Source organism: Rhinolophus hipposideros, assembly GCF_964194185.1.
Source record: "Rhinolophus hipposideros genome assembly, chromosome: 10".
Classification (NCBI taxonomy): Eukaryota; Metazoa; Chordata; class Mammalia; order Chiroptera; family Rhinolophidae; genus Rhinolophus; species Rhinolophus hipposideros.
In genome coordinates, this window is record NC_138056.1 from 48,117,874 (window position 1) to 48,133,851 (window position 15,978).

Below are 15,978 nucleotides of genomic sequence, written 5' to 3' on the forward strand. Positions count from 1 at the left end.
TTTGTGTTAGGCACTGTTAAGATAAATTACAAACATCTGTAGAGCTCATTTACAAAGCACTTTCATACCTACTGTCTCCTTTAATCCTTACCACCCGAGTTCTCTTCTGCCATCTAATGTCTGGACTATGGCAGGAGTCCACTCCCAGACCTCTTTTCCCAGTCTCTTCTTCAGTTCACCCTCTGCACAGCATCGAAACAATGTTTTGAAAACAAAATGTCCTCCAATAGCTCTCTACGGAAAAGGGGGAAGGCCAAATTGAGCTCTGCAGCCCTTTAAGAGCTGACCCCTGGTGACTTCTCCAGCCCCTCTCCTGCTGTGCCGTGTCACGCCCAAGCTTCCACCACAGTGTTGCCCACAGTTGCCCCCAATGCACGCGACGGGTTCATGCCCCTATTCCTCCCTTCTGCCTAGCAAGTCACCAGCCTACTTTTTACGGTTCTCCTCAAAGTCATCTCCTCTGTAAAGTTTATAACCTTCTCCCACGGAGAATGGAGCAGTCCCTTGCTGGTGCCCCGGTTTTACTCTTTACGCTTTTACCCTGGGATCCATTTTTTTGCCTCCTGCTCGCCGTGAGCTCCTTGAGGGCAATGGCAGTATTTTATTAGACTCCAACTCCATGGGGCTTAGCATAGGGCTTGCCAAGCGTTGTTAGGTACTCCAGCGCTGACAGTGATTGCAGACATACATGAATGAATGATGTTGGAAACACAGTGTCATCTGAAATACTTGCATTTTAATTGGAATTATATACAGCGGGTGCCAAAAAAATATAAACACATTTTAAGAAAGGAAAAAACTGTATTAAAATTATAATACTCAATAAGTACTGATAACAAAAGATGACTACAAGTCATGTGTATACATTTTGTTGGCACCCCCGGTATGTGCATAGAGGCCAGGGTTTTGTTGTTGTTGTTGCTGCTGCTTGCTTGGTTGGTTTGCTCACTTGCCTAACATCTAAACCTCTTTCATATATTTGGAGAATTCTCCATCACATGAGTCTTGAGGGAAGGCAGATCTTGACTCTCGTTATAGAAGTGCAAAAAGCCAGACATTTGCTGTTCCAGCCATCCCTTCCAGCTAGGGTATGCACATATGATCTAAACAGGATTGTCACATACATTTCTCCTGGAATAAGACACTTGTGTTGCAGAGAAGCAGGAACAGGAGAGAAAGGTCACTTTGGCAGTGGTGGGGCAGTGGCAGTAACATCTAGGTTTTTGGGCAGCGATGCCAGCAGAGCAAGTGGTGGCCTCTGGGGCCAGTGTTCAGGGCAACGGTAAAGATGGCGGTGGGGTCCTTATTGAATTGGTTCTGTAGCATGATTTGGGCTGAGGTTTTACGTGCCTTGTCTCCTTTGTTTCTGTCTATTTTTTTAAACAGCTTTATTGAGATATAATTTACATACCACATAATTCACCCATTTAAGGTATACAATTCACTTTTTAGTATATTCATAGATATACTAATCATCACCATAGTCAATTTTAGAACATTTTTATCATCTCAAAAAGAAGCACTATACCTTTAACTATGACTCCCTGCCCCCCCCCACCCTCCCCAGCCATGAGCAACCACTAACATACTTTCTGTCTATAGATTTCCCTATTCTGGACTTACATATAAATGGAATCATATAGTATGTAGTCATTTGATACTGGCTTATTTCATTTAACATGTTTTTAGGATGCAGTATTTCATTCTTTTTTATGGCCAAATAATATTCCATTATATTCCAGATTTTGTTTATCCATTTGTCTGTTGGTTGACTCTTCCACGTTTTCAATCTCTTCCATGTTTTGGCCATTATGAATAATACTGTTACAAACATTCGTATACAAGTGTCTGCGTAGATATATGCTTTCGTCTTCTGCTCGTTTTTGTTAGCCTAATTCTCCAGGCTTTCTGGTGACTCCACGAGATATAGAAGATAACCTTAACGAATTTATTTCTTATTCAAATCAGCCAGAGTTGATTTCTGTTCTTCATAACCATGAGATCGTTTCACCTTTCCTTTGGGGCCAAGTTCTTCACCCCAGAACAGAGAGTTTATAATTAGCTAATGTGATACACTTCCCAATTAACGTTCAAAATCTTGAGTTTAACTTTCTACATACTTTGATGTTCAATGAGATCCAGAGAGGGAAAGTGACTTGCCCAAGGTCACACAGTCAGTGGTACAGCCAGGACTAGAATCTAAGACTCTCCATAACAATTTAATATTCTTTCCCCTACACTATGCTTCCTTTCATCAACTCAGCAAATGTTTGTCAAGCTCTGTGGCCACTGGATATATGGAAGATGCAGAGCATGTAGAAGGCAAAGACATGGTTTCTATCCTGGGCTTTGCCACTTTTTATCTTTGTAACCTTGGATAAGTTACCCATAAAAGCTGGGGCAGAGGGGCTGGAGAGGAGGGATTGAATTAGATGGTGGAATCTCAAATGCCTACAGTCTGTGTAGGGTGTTACTATTTTACTTATTCTATTCTATTTTATTCAGTCATATGCCCTCTTAATTATTGTTTATAGCAGAGACATTCATTTGTGTTCAAAACAATAAGTTCTATTGAAGTTTCAGTCCTTTTCCATTTTGTTGCTTTTTCGTCTCACACGTTTTCCATATTCTTCTTAGTTCTTACCGTACTTTATTTTCACAATGGCACCTTAGGTCATATTGTTTCAACACAGTCACACTGTGCTCACTTCATTTTCACAAAAATTGGGTTCTTCCTCTCCCCTCCCCTTTTTTAAAATGTGGTCCTCTCTATGTAGCTCTTCCTTTTGTTGGAGACGTGGTCTTTTTTTTTTCTTCCTTTTGTTGAAGACATGGTCAAGAAATATATCACTTATCAGAAAAATGTTTTAGAAAGAGAGCAGTACCACTACTTTGACCAATGGCAAAAAGCACTTGGCCTAAGTATTGGGGAGATCATAGAGAATGATAAGGATTACAGGCCAGCAGGCTAGTGCCATGGCCAAAGATGGTAGCGAGATGTTTGGATTAATAAATAAAGCCTGAAATCTGATTTTAATGTGGAATCCTCTAATCTTTAAATTCAGGCAATTAATTCAATTAAAGTGTGGCCCTCAATAACCAAGTTTTCTACTTGGTTATTGAAGTCCTGTGTTCATTGTTTTTCTTCATGTGAGAAGGAGCAGCAGCTGCTCCTAATGGGAGATGACAAAAGGAGAGGTGACTCTGCCATCTGCTGCTCATTGACGGTATATACCTGCCCGTCCTTTGTTAGGGTTCAGGCACCACCGTGTCTGAAAGGGTCGGAGCTGGAAGGCCTTGTTAAGCGCCCATGGTTTTACGGGTGGGTGTCTGGGGCACCTGGACGTCTTTCATCCCAATACCCGGAAGCGATCTAGCCAGCTCCTGGGTAAAATCCACAAGCAGAATCTGTCCTGTGTTGAACATCAAGAATGTGCTGGCACAGAGCCCAAAATGTGACTGGGAAAGGGTGTGGGGAGAGGAGAACAGATCGGAGCAAGAGACACCCAGTGAAGCTGGGGGCTATTATAGAGCCCCAGGAATGGGGCAAGGGCTAAGGCAAGAAAATGGAGACAAAAAAGAGTGGTTTTGAGAAACAGAAAGAAAGAACAGACTTGGGGAGACGTGGGACCCAGAGAATGAAGGGACTGCCCATGCCTGCCAAAGAGTTGCACTTTGTGCTACCCGATTAATCTTGATAAAACTTCAGTTTGATCATTCATTAACTCCAGCCCATTTTGGTTTCATCCTGATACCAGACACAAAGCAATCTGTCCCCAGGTGGACACCGAATGCCTCTCCCCACCTTCAGCCAATCTCTCCTATGACTTGTCTATTAAGAATCTTAGACTGGGTGGTGAAGAAGTCCCATTGAGAGTCCCAGATTCAGTCATTTTTATGGCGGTGTGAACATGGAGAAGGTCACTAATCATCTAGGAGTTTAGTTTACTCATCTGAACAATGGCTCCCTGTATGAGGCAGTTTACTGAGCCAAGCGACTATGAGCTAATATCTGACATCTATCATCTTATTGTTTCCTTGCAACCCCAGGAGATCGGAACTACTCTTACCCCCTTCAGATGTGGACACTGAAGCTCAGAAAGATGGAGTAGCTTGTCTAAGGCCACATACCTAGTAAGTGGCAGAGCTGGAATTAAACCCAGACTGCTTCGCTCCAAAGTTTTATTGCTATGACTCTCTGTATCAGCTAGCTTTTGTTATAAAATGACTCACTCTGAAACAAAGTTGCTTAAAACAATTACGATTTTATTGAGCTCACAATTCTATAGATTGTCTAGTATTGGCCAGCTTAGCTAACCTGTGCTAGGCTCCCTCATGGGTCTGTAGTCAGCTGGCGAGTCGGGTGATGGCTGGATGATGTAACATGGCCTCACTCCCATATTCAGTGATGGGCAGTCGCTGGCTGCCTGCTAGCTGGGCAACTTGCTTCTCCTCCGTGTGGCCTCTCATCCTCCAGCAGCCAAGTTTAGGATTCCAAGTGCAGCAAGAGGAGGCAAGCCCCCACGCACGGGCATTTTTCTTGTGGTCGAACCCAAACCAGAGTCAGTGTGGAAGGACACTTTCCGAAGGAGTAGATGGAGGGAAGGGGATAGCTCCTGGCTACTTAAAAATCTGGCATAGCTGCTAAACTATAATCCCTGTCTATTTATATCACAGAGTTGATCAAGGGATGTAAAGGATGTGAATCAGCATTGTGAATTTCTATAAAGTACTGCCCAGATGAGAGGTGTTGTAGAATTATTAACACTATTTTCTACTAGTACCCCAACTCAATATGTGTGATTATTAGCTCCATTTTACAGGTGAGGAAACTAAAGTCCAGAGAGGTTAGGTGGCTTACCCAAGGACATACAGCCAGAATCTGAACAGAAGTCCACATGTCCCGTGTTCTTCAACCGCTTAATTCTTTATCACTTTGTTCTCTAATCAGTTTTCCTAAGTCTTGTTTCTTCAACTTAACTTAAATTTCTTGAAGACTTCAGGCATACCTTTTATTTCTTTAGTGGCCCTTGTGGTGGCTAGCAGTATACCAAACACATGGTAAGCACTCAATACTGACTAATTAATTTCTTATGCATTTCTTAAGCTAATTGTTATTGAGCCTCAACCATGTCATAAGTAACACACTATCCCGTTATTTAAGGAACTCATTGCTTAGTAAAAGAAATAGTCAAACCGACGTTGTAATCTCATTTGATAGAGAGACTGACTCTCCAAGGGTTGTGGAAATAAAGAGAAGGAGTCCTAAACTATCCTGGGAGCCAGAGGGCACCTGCCTTTTTAAGTGCAAAAGAAACTGGGGAGGGTACTTCTGGAAGAGGGCACAGCATAGGCAAAGAATTGTGAGTGAGAAGTAACATAGTATGGGGAAGGACTTGTCAACAATCTGTGGTGCTGGAGCATAGGAAAGCAGCAATGAGGGCAGAGAGGTGAGATTGAAGAGATAAGAAGCTTAAACTTAGGGTGGTCAGATGGCTCAGTTGGTTAGAGCGTGAGCTCTCAACAACGAGGTTTCCAGTTCAATTCCCACATGGGACGGTGGGCTGCGCCGCCTGCAACTAAGATTGAAAACAGCAACTGGACTTGGAGCTGAGCTGCGTCCTCCACAACTAGATTGAAGGACAACGACTTGGAGCTACGGGCCCTGGAGAAACACACTGTTCCCCAATTAAAAAAAAAAAATAATAAAGAAGCTTAAATTTGATCTTGAAAGCACTGGAGTCTACCAAAGAGAAATGAAAACATATGTTCACACAAAGACTTGTCTGCAAATTTTTTAGTAGGAGTTTTAGCACCAAAACTGGAAACAATCCAAATGTCAATCAATTGGTGAATGAATAAAATATGGTATATGCATATAAATGGAATGCAGCAGACCCTCGAATAGTATCATTACATTATAAAGTTGATGAGATACCCTGGGAACTTAATTCTTTTTTATACCAGTTAGCCTATGGTAAAATTGGTTTCATTAGCCATCATTTCCCGTAAAGTCACAGAACCTATTGACGATGTTAATGAAAACTTACTATACTACTCTGCATTAAAAAGTTATGAACTACTGATATTTGTTCTATCTTGAAGAATCTCAAAAGCATCATGCTACATGGAAGAAGTCATGTTAGTTTGCTAGGGCAGCCATAGAAAGTACCACGGAGAAGGTAGCTGAAACAACTGAAATTTATTTTCTCAACAATTCTGGAAGCTAGAAGTCTGAGATCAAGGTGTTGACAGAGTTGATTTCTTCAGAGGCCTCTCTCCTTGGCCTGTAAATGGCCATCTCCTCCCTGTGTCTTCACATGGTCTTCCTTCTCTGTGTAGGTCTTCATTTCTTCTTCTTATACGGACGCAAGTCATGTTGGATTAGGGCCCACCCCAATGACCTCTTTTTAACTTAGTTACCTCTTTAAAGACCCTATTTTCAAATACAATCATATTCTGAAGTACTGAGGCTTAGGATTTCAACATATGATTGCAGGGGGGCACAATTCAGCCCACAGCAGAAGCCATACACACAAAAACTACATGGTGTATGGTTTTAAATATATGAAATTTCTAGAAAAGATAAAATTATAGAGACAGAAAGCTGATCAGTGGTTGGGGACCAGAGTGGAAAGAGGGAATGATTGCATAAGTGGGGAATGAGGGCACAAGAGAACTTTTTGGGGGTGATGGAAGAATTCTAAAATTGAATTGTGGTTTTAAATGTACGGGGGTAACATCCTCACATCTGTATTTTAGAAACACCATTCCGAAACTGGTGTGAAAGATGGCTCCAGGTGGAGACGGTGAGCAGGGGACAACAGAATGGAATAGAGATGAGGCTAGAAGATGAGGATGAGCATGAATTTCCTTTATAAGCAGAAAAACAAGTTGTTGTTTTTTTAAAAGACTGATGATAAGGAGACTGATGATAAGGAGACTGATGATAGGAGAGTCTGAAACAGGGCAGGTCCAGAGTGAAGAGAACTGTGATGGAGGCATCTCCTTGTGGGACAGAGAGAGGGAAAATGAGGATAATTAGTTTGGGGGAAGTCTAACCAAATGATTTTGTCTTTTGCTCTAGAATCTCAGAAGAAAATATTGAAAGTTAAGATACTTCAAATTAGTCAACCCAAAATGCATGGAGTGTTTGCTAGATACAATACTGTGTACAAAGGTTATAGGTATAGAAACATGAAGGTTCCCTTTCAGGTCTCCAGCAGCAGTGCTCTTTGAGCCCTCAAGCCTGCTTATGACCTGGGTTGGTCCTAAGTTTTATCCATTTATGCTCACCCCTCTCCCCCCATTTCTAATCAGTGGGCCTTTGAAGGAAGCTGGATTTCCCGGTTTAGCTTATTGGTAATGCTCACCTTGGTAACAGACTATGTAACAATTTCAGTGGTGAAAGGAAAGGTAAAAACACCTTCCACAAACAATATTCTGTAGACCGATAAAAGGGATTGTAGAGCAGAACAATATTTAATTCAATTTCATCCATCCATCCAACTGTTCCTTCAGCCATTCAGTTATCAGTCAACAAATATTTGCTGAGGGCCTATTCCATGCCAGCTTTGGCCACACTGGGTACTGGGAATCCAAGGATGAAAAATCCTTTGAAGTTCCATGGGAATTTAGGAGTGACCACATGCTCTCCTCCTGCAGATTCAGGCCTGCAGCTTTGGCGGCATCTCTGACTGGGGACATTCTAGATGGAAAAGATCCCAGAATGTCCATCATACTTCTTTTTTTTTTAAGACAACACCTACAACCACCTCCCAACCCTGTTATTTAGTCAGGCAAGTTGTGAAGTTCATGACCACCCTCACTCCCACCCACTTCTCTATTTCCAAGTAGTTAATTGGCCAGAGTTGGCTCTACCCACCATATTCAGTTATTCTCACTCTTCCTCACTCCTTAGCTCACGACAGTCTGGCTTTTGTACCTCTCAGTCCTCCAGCCAACGTTACCAGAAGCCTCCGAATGGCCAAATCCAATGTATTTCTCTCAATCCCTACCCAACACCATTTTGGGGAAGGATTTTCCACTGCCCATAACTCCCTCCTTCAAACTCGCTTCTCCTTTTGTTTCCGCACTGAACCCTCCCAGCGTTCCTTCTCCCTCTCAGTTCTTTTTTTAGGACTTCCCTTTTTGGCATGTCCCTTAATTGCTGATGCTCGCTGAGGTTCTGTCTTCAGCTCTGTCCCTGAGTGATCTAGTCCCCTCCGATGGTCTCAGTTCCAATCTATGTGCTGTGGATCCCCAATCTAACTCTGCATCTGAGCACAGACATATCCCACGGCTTACTGGGCATCTCCAATGCATGCACCCTGTGCATTTCCTTTCATAACGTGATCTTGTCACTGTTAATCTGTTTCTAACAAGGGCCATATGTATCTTGTATTCTACTATATATATCTCCTTGTATCTCCTATATATAGTGAGTTAGTAAAAGGAACTCAATGAACAACTGAAGAATGAATAAATGAACACCTATCTAAGAGACACCTGTCCACTGGCTGCTCAGGATCCTGAAAAAAGGTATTGATAATCCAAGATTTTAAAAAGCTGAAAACCTGAGATAAGCTGAGCAAATCAGGTTCGACCATTTAGATGTCATACAATGGGGCATTGTTGAAAAAAATCTGTAGTGACAGGGTAAAACCTGGACGTAGTGGTAGAGATGAGCCATGGCAACCCATTGCTGTGTTTAAACTAAAATTATGAGGAAATAGAAACTGTAGTTAAGCCATAGAAGAAAACAACAGTCATAGAGAGGCAGCGATCCCAGTAGAGAGACAATGAGGCAAAGGGAGCCTCCCATCCATCAAGACGATGTCTAGAAGGGCCTTTGCCCCTTCTTTACAGGATATTAAAGCTGAGGCCACATGACATTTCCTCAGGAAGCCTTCCCAACCAACAGTGCTGGCAGCCACAGAGCAAGGGTCTCTGAGAGAAGGATCATATGCTTCTTTCTAGCCCTGAAGGCCAGACCATCCAACCCCCTACCCTCGATTTTAATAATTCAGAGGTGATGTGCGTAAGATAAAACTTCTCATAAACAATTTCCAGTTGTTTTCACTTTTACCATCATCCCTCCAAAGCACCCTTCCAGCCCCCAAGGGAATGGAGAAAGGAGAATAATATACAAAGCAACTGCAAGATGGGGGTATGTGTGGGAGGGTCCTCCTGCTCTTTTCCTGAATGTTAAAAGCAACTAATGGAGCAGTGTGAATGTCTGGTGATTGAGCTGAGGAACAAACAGGCTGGGTGTGCCTGTAGGCTGGGGTTGCAGTGGGTGCAGTGGATGTGAAACGGGAACTGGTGTCTGAGTGCCTTTCCTCTTGGGCTACCCACTTTGTTTTGGTAACTGTTTTACACTGATTTTTATAGAACTCATAGGGTATTTTTGAACAGCACTGGGAAGCTTATGTCACCCTCCCATGGGCTCCTGCCTCCCCGGCTGTCAGGAAAGTTGATGTGTCCTGGCCTCGGTAGCTGTATATTCCACAAGACAATGTACCTTATACCTACACGTCTACACAAGGCACACAAGTTCTCATAAAACAGTATTTTTTTTTAAAAAAAGGAAGAACTATTGGCTTGTGTGTATTGTTAAAAGTTATAACAACTAGAGCACTCTGATTTCCTTTTTTACATATTTTGCCTAAAGTCAAAGGAGGGATTACCTGGTATCTAATCCTGGGTACCTAAATCCAGTTTTCCCCACATTTCCTCCGATCCTCTGGCTGGGTTAGTTGCCTCTGCAGGGTTCCCATGGCACCCTGTGCTTCCCTCACACTGTATTGCTGTTTACCCCCCCACAGACTGAATTCCCCAGGGATGAAGATCATGCTATTTTCCCACTAGTCACATAGGGCTTGGTAGACAGGCGGCCTTGAGTAACGTTTGATGAATGAATGTATGAAAGATCTAGTGCTAAATACCTGGTGTTGATAAGTCCTGGGCCCCTGAGACTCTGGAATGACCCTGGGACAGTTATGTGGCCCCCAAGTCATAATTCTTAATCTTGTATTCCTTGGTTCTGACCTGGAATGCTATCCCCAGAGAACTGTGCGGTTCCTGAGCTCCTCCTACAGGCCGCCTTTCCCGATCAGCATCCTGACCTGCTTCCCCTACTCTGAGTCTGGAGATCCTGCCTGCCTATAGGTTGACCACTCTTCACTTTCTCCCTGCTATTGAGTCCCATCTAGACCTGTCAGAATCATTAGACTCTCTGATGCCAGTCATTTCTGGGATGAAGTGGGGATGACGAGGAGGAAAAAGGTCAGCCTTCTATTTCTAACACTAACCTAAAGTTCTCTTTTGAGCCATGGAGGCTGAAGAGTCTTGCTCCTATGGCTCCCACTGCTAGTATCAGCTGAAACCGCCATCCCCAACAGTTTTGGCTGAGCAAATGCTTTGGTCGATTGGTTGTTCAGGTTTCTGGAGAACTGCTCTTGTTCTTAACATTGATGTTAAGCCTCATCCTTAAGGAACAAGTGAGTTGTCTTTTCTTTCTTTTTTTTTTTTTTTTAAAAAAGAAGTAGCATTTAAGATATATGTAGGAATGGTGGTACTTTTTCTTTTTGGAGATGTGCCTTTTACACTTGAAATCGGGAACATTACAGGTACCTGGAATAAGAAGATGAGTTGATTTCACATCGCCAACTGCCCTACTTTTTTTTCAAAAGGAATATATGTTTATTTTTTATGATGATAAAAATGATACAGAGGTTTGTAAAAGTTCAAACATGCATAAGAAGAAACAGCGAGAATAAAAATCAGCCAAATGCTCTTCCCTGAAGCCAACAACAGTGAGCATGAGGTGTGGGCACGCCTGGGCAGAAACACATTGCCTGCCACCACCTACTAGCCTTATGGTTTAGGGCAAGTTACTTCATCTTTCTGAGCTCCAGTTTACTCATTGTAAAACAGGGATAATAGAAGGTGAGGAACAATATTTACTTGTTTTATAGAATTGTTTTGAAGATTAAATGAGCATTTCGAATAAAAGGCCTAGCATGGTGTTTGCACACTTAATACACTCAATAATAACAGTGAACAATATGTCAGGCCTCCTTGCTTTTTCATCCAGTGTTTTCCCCCCTGAAATCTCACTGCCTTCAACATATTAATAATTGAACTTAATAAATATTTACCGTGTTTCCCCGAAAATATAATTATAATATAAGACTGGGTCTTATATTAATTTTTGCTCCAAAAGATGCATTAGGGCTTATATTCAGGTGATGTCATCCTGAAAAATCATGCTAGGGCTTATTTTTGGGTTAGGTCTTATTTTCGGGGAAACGTGGTACTGACCACCTATTACATGCTGATGTTGTTGTTGTTGTTGTTGTTGTTGTTGTTGTTGTTATGTTAGAATGAAGCCAGTTCTAAAATCCTACTTAAGTATTAGTTTAAGCAAATCTTGTCTTGGAACCTATATGGAATCATTTCCTTTTCACTCTTCCCACTAACATAAAACCGATTTACATCTAGGTCCTTTATATAACTACATAGCTAGAACTTAATAGGGTTGTTTGAATATCAAATGAGTCATTCTCTGCAAGGTACCCACAACATGGTAGGTGTTCAATACATATAGTTATATCACCCCAACAATGCACAAGACTTTCTCACCTGTGCTTGTGGGAGTGAACGTGCTCCTTTCTGGTTTACGGTTGACCCTAGAACTAAGCTTTCAGGCATGATTGAGATAAAACACTGATCTTTTACACACAGTCTTGGGCTGGTTTGCCAGCTGTGGTTCCCTCCCTAACCTAATCAAAGATCCGTCCGCCCTAACTTTCCTTCCCCTTGTCCTCCTAACAATTGCCCTGACAACTCCCAAGATTAATTTCTCTTTGCCTGGAGTGTGTGTTCCCACACCCTGTATTCAATATGTGCCGTTTGTTACTTGGCTTCCACTGAAAGCCATTCTCCTTTGATTGATGTGCACAGGATTTCAAAGTTCTACAAAAAATGTATTAGTGTTCACTGTACTTATTGTTGGTTTTCCTGTATGCAGTTATAAATTAATAATAAGACAGAAAACACAATGTTTAAGATCCTGGGTGCTGGAGCCAGACTGCTTGGGTTATAATTCTGGCTCTGCCACTTAGTCTGTGATCTTGGGTAAGTTACTTAACTTCTCTGTGTTAATGTTTACTTATCTAGAAAAAGGGGATAATAACAGCTTTGCTCTCTAGGGTTCTTTCGGTGATTAGATGGGATAATATTTGTAAAGCACTTGAAACAGAACCTGGTATACAGCTAGTAGTAGATAAGTGTTGGTTATATAATAGTTACCATTTATAGAACACTTAGCTACCTGCCAGGTACAGAACATGTTACTTTCAATCCCCTCAATCATGCAAAATAGACAAATTATGTGGAGTGATGTGCTAGAGCTGGCCTGTACTTGCTTATGAGAGACGAATGATAACATTTCAGAAAGTTTGCAAGTCAGTTGTTAAACAGTGCCTTACTAAAAATTAAATTCTATAAATTCTAAAGCTTTAATTCTATCAATTAAATTATATTAAAAACAAAGACAACAAATATTCAAATCTCATCACTTTCTAATTATTTTACTACACGGTTCTACCCTCTGTGCTCTTTTGATTATTTGTGTATTGTACTTGTATGGTGGAAATAATGGTGTGATGTCGTGCATCTCTACCGAACTGTGTTTGGTGACATCAATAGTAGTAGCTTGAAATCTGCTCTGGTGGGAATATTTACACCACAGAATTTGGCAACCACTACAAATCAGGGCTTTATTTTATGTGACAAATTAGTTGTTGAACAATAGGCCACAACGTATTATTGTCCATTCTTTAAAGGGACATTTTTCTAATCCCGTTCTAGTTCCATTACTCCATCCCAGACTTGGAGATGCCTTTTATCATTAATCTTAATTTGATAGTCCCATTACTGAGTTGCCTGGGGTCCGTTTTTGGCCCTTATTCCTTCTTCCCAGAATCTCTTTTCTTTTGTCCAATATTAAGATTGAACTCATTCTTTTACCTGTACCTATTTTCTATTTTCCTGGTTTGAGAAGGCTTGGCACAGTAGTTAAGATCCCTCAAATACCGTGTTTCCCCAAAAATAAGACCTGGCCAGACCATCAGCTCTAATGCGTCTTTTGGAGCAAAAATTAATATAAGACCTGGTATTATATTATATTATATTATACCCAATATTCTATTCTATTCTATCCTAGACCCAGTTTTATTTTAATATAAGACATATTAATTTTTGCTCCAAAAGATGCATTAGAGCTGATGGTCCGGCTAGGTCTTATTCTCGGGGAAACATGGTAATCACTTTTCTTAAACTTTTATTGGTGTGAACACACAGAAAACTATACACATCACAAGTGTACAGTTCAAATCATTTTCACAAACTCAACATAGCATGAGACCAGCACCCAGATCCAGAACCAGAACACTACTCTTCTCTCAGAAGTCTTCCAGTTTCTGCCCTCCCAAGGGTAACCACTAACCTAGCTTCTAAAAGTCATGCAACTCTTTTAATATTGGCATATCTAGCACTGTGTTCAGCCAGGTAGACAATTATCTGCATCCTTTGGTGTTGGGGTAGTATCAAGACTCTTTCTGGTCAATTATCTTGACTTATATCCCACTCCTGGTGAACAATGACAAGAAACTTGAGTTCCATTTCCAGCACTACCACTTATCCCTGTGACCTGAAAAATCCATGTCTCCTCTCTTAAGATTCGGCAGTCTAGTCTGTAAAATATGGACAAACACAAGGCATTTGCAGGGTTGCTATGAGGATTAAATGAAATCTCACTTTCAAAGCACCTGGTACACACAGAAATACAAAGGATCATACAAGAATATTGTGAAAGACTATATGCCACCAAATTTAATAACCTTGAAGAAATGGAGTTCTTAGAAATATATAACCTTCCTAGACTGAACCACCAAAAAACCGGAAAATCTAAATAGACTGATCAACAGTAAGGAAATTGCAATAATCATTAAAAACCACCCAAAAAGTAAAAGTTCAGGATGGCTTCACTAGTGAATTCTACCAAATATACAAAGATGATTTAATACCTGTCCTTATCAAACTATTCCCAAAAAAATTGAAGAAGAGGCAATACTTCCTAACTCATTTTATGAGGCCAACATTACCCTGATACTAAAACCTGGTAAGGATAACACACACAAAAAAGAACATTACAAACTAATATCTCTAATGAATACAGATTCAAATTCTAAACAAAATACTAGCAAATTGAATACAATGCATTAAAAAAGATTACACATCACAATCAGATAGGGTTCATTCCAGGGGCACAATGATGGCTTACCATATGCAAAACGATCAATGTGATACACCACATAAACAAAATAAAGGATAAAAGTCATACAATCATATCAATAGATGCAGAAAAAGCATTTGACAAGATACAGCATCCATTTATAATTAAAACACTTAATAAAATGGGTATAGAAGGAAAGTACCTCAACATAATAAAGAGAGACGAATAAAGAGAGACCTCAACATAATAAAGGCCATATGTAACAAACCCTCAGCTAGCCTCATACTTAATGGTGAAAAACTGAAAGCTTTTCTCTAAGATCAGGAACAAGACAAGAATGCCCTCTTTGACTACTGCTATTCGACAGTATTGGAAGTCCTAGCCAGAATAATCAGGCAAGAGAAGGAAATAAAGCATCCAAATTGGAAATGAACAAGTCAAATTGTCACTTTTCGCAGATGACATAATTCTTTATATAGAAAACCCCAATGATGCCACCAAAAAACCCCCAAAAACAAACCTATTAGAAACAATAAACAGATACAGTAAAGTTGCAGAATACAAAAATCAATGTACAAAAATCCATTGTGTTCCTATATACTAACAATGGAATTTTAGAAAAAGAAATGAAAGAAACAATTCCTTTCACAATTACAACAAAAAGAATAAAATACTTTGGAATAAACTTAATAAATGATTTAAAGGACACTGAAAACTACCAGACATTATTGAAAGAAGTTTAAGATACAAACAAATGGAAAGATATTCAGTGTTCATGGATTGGAAGAATCAACATAGTTAAAACGAGTAGTGATAAAACTGAGTAGTGATAAAACTGAGTAGTGATAAATAACTTACTTATTATTACCCAAAGCAATATACAGATTTAATGCAATCCCCATCAAAATTCCAATGGCATTTTTAAAAGAAATAGAACAAAAAATTATCAGTTTTGTATGCAATCACAAAAGACCCCAAATAGCCAAAGCAATCCTGAGAAAAAAGAACAAGTCTGGAGGTATCACATTCCCTGACTTCAAATTATACTAGAAAGCGACAATAATTAAAACAGCATGGTATTGGCAGAAAAACAGACACACAGATTGATTGAACTGAATTGAGAACCCAGAAATAAATCCAAATATGTATGGGCAGATAATTTTCAACAAAGAAGGCAAAAACCTACAATGGAGAAACGAAAACCTCTTCAATAAATGGTGCTGGGAAAATTAGAAAGCCACATGCAAAAGAATGAAACTAGACTGCTATTTGTCACTAACACAAAAATTAACTCAAAATGGATCAAAGGTGTAAATATAAGACTGAAATAATAAAATTCATAGAAAAAAACATAGGTACTAAACTTATGGAACTTAGAGAGGATTTTATGAATTTGACCTCAAAGGCAAGGGAAGATAAAGCAAAAATAAACGAATGAGATTGTTTCAAATTAAAAAGCTTCTGCATAGCAAAAGAAACATCAACAAAACAAAGAGGCAACCAGACAAATGGGAGAAGATATTTGCAAACACCACCTGTGATAAGGGGTTAATATCCAAAATATATAAAGAGCTCATACAACTCAACAACAACAAAAAATCTGATTAAAAAATGGGCAGAGGACCTGAACAGACTCTTCTCCCAAAGACATACAAACCAACAGATATGTGTATATG

At 40.2% G+C, this 15,978-nt stretch overlaps 1 protein-coding gene across 3 annotated transcripts in view; it reads left to right on the forward strand.

Annotated features, from left to right (window-relative positions):
* Nucleotides 1–4,050: 4,050 nt before the first annotated feature.
* Nucleotides 4,051–15,978, forward strand: part of POLD3 (DNA polymerase delta 3, accessory subunit) — a 58,973-nt gene continuing 47,045 nt past the window's right edge. For 2 of the 3 annotated variants that reach the window (XM_081061868.1, XM_081061870.1), the window contains exon 1: nt 4,051–4,134. The gene's annotated coding sequence lies outside the window, so the exon portion shown is untranslated. Of the gene's footprint in view, nt 4,135–8,441; nt 8,542–15,978 lie in introns of those variants that run through there. The other variant, XM_081061869.1, reaches the window with a different exon arrangement.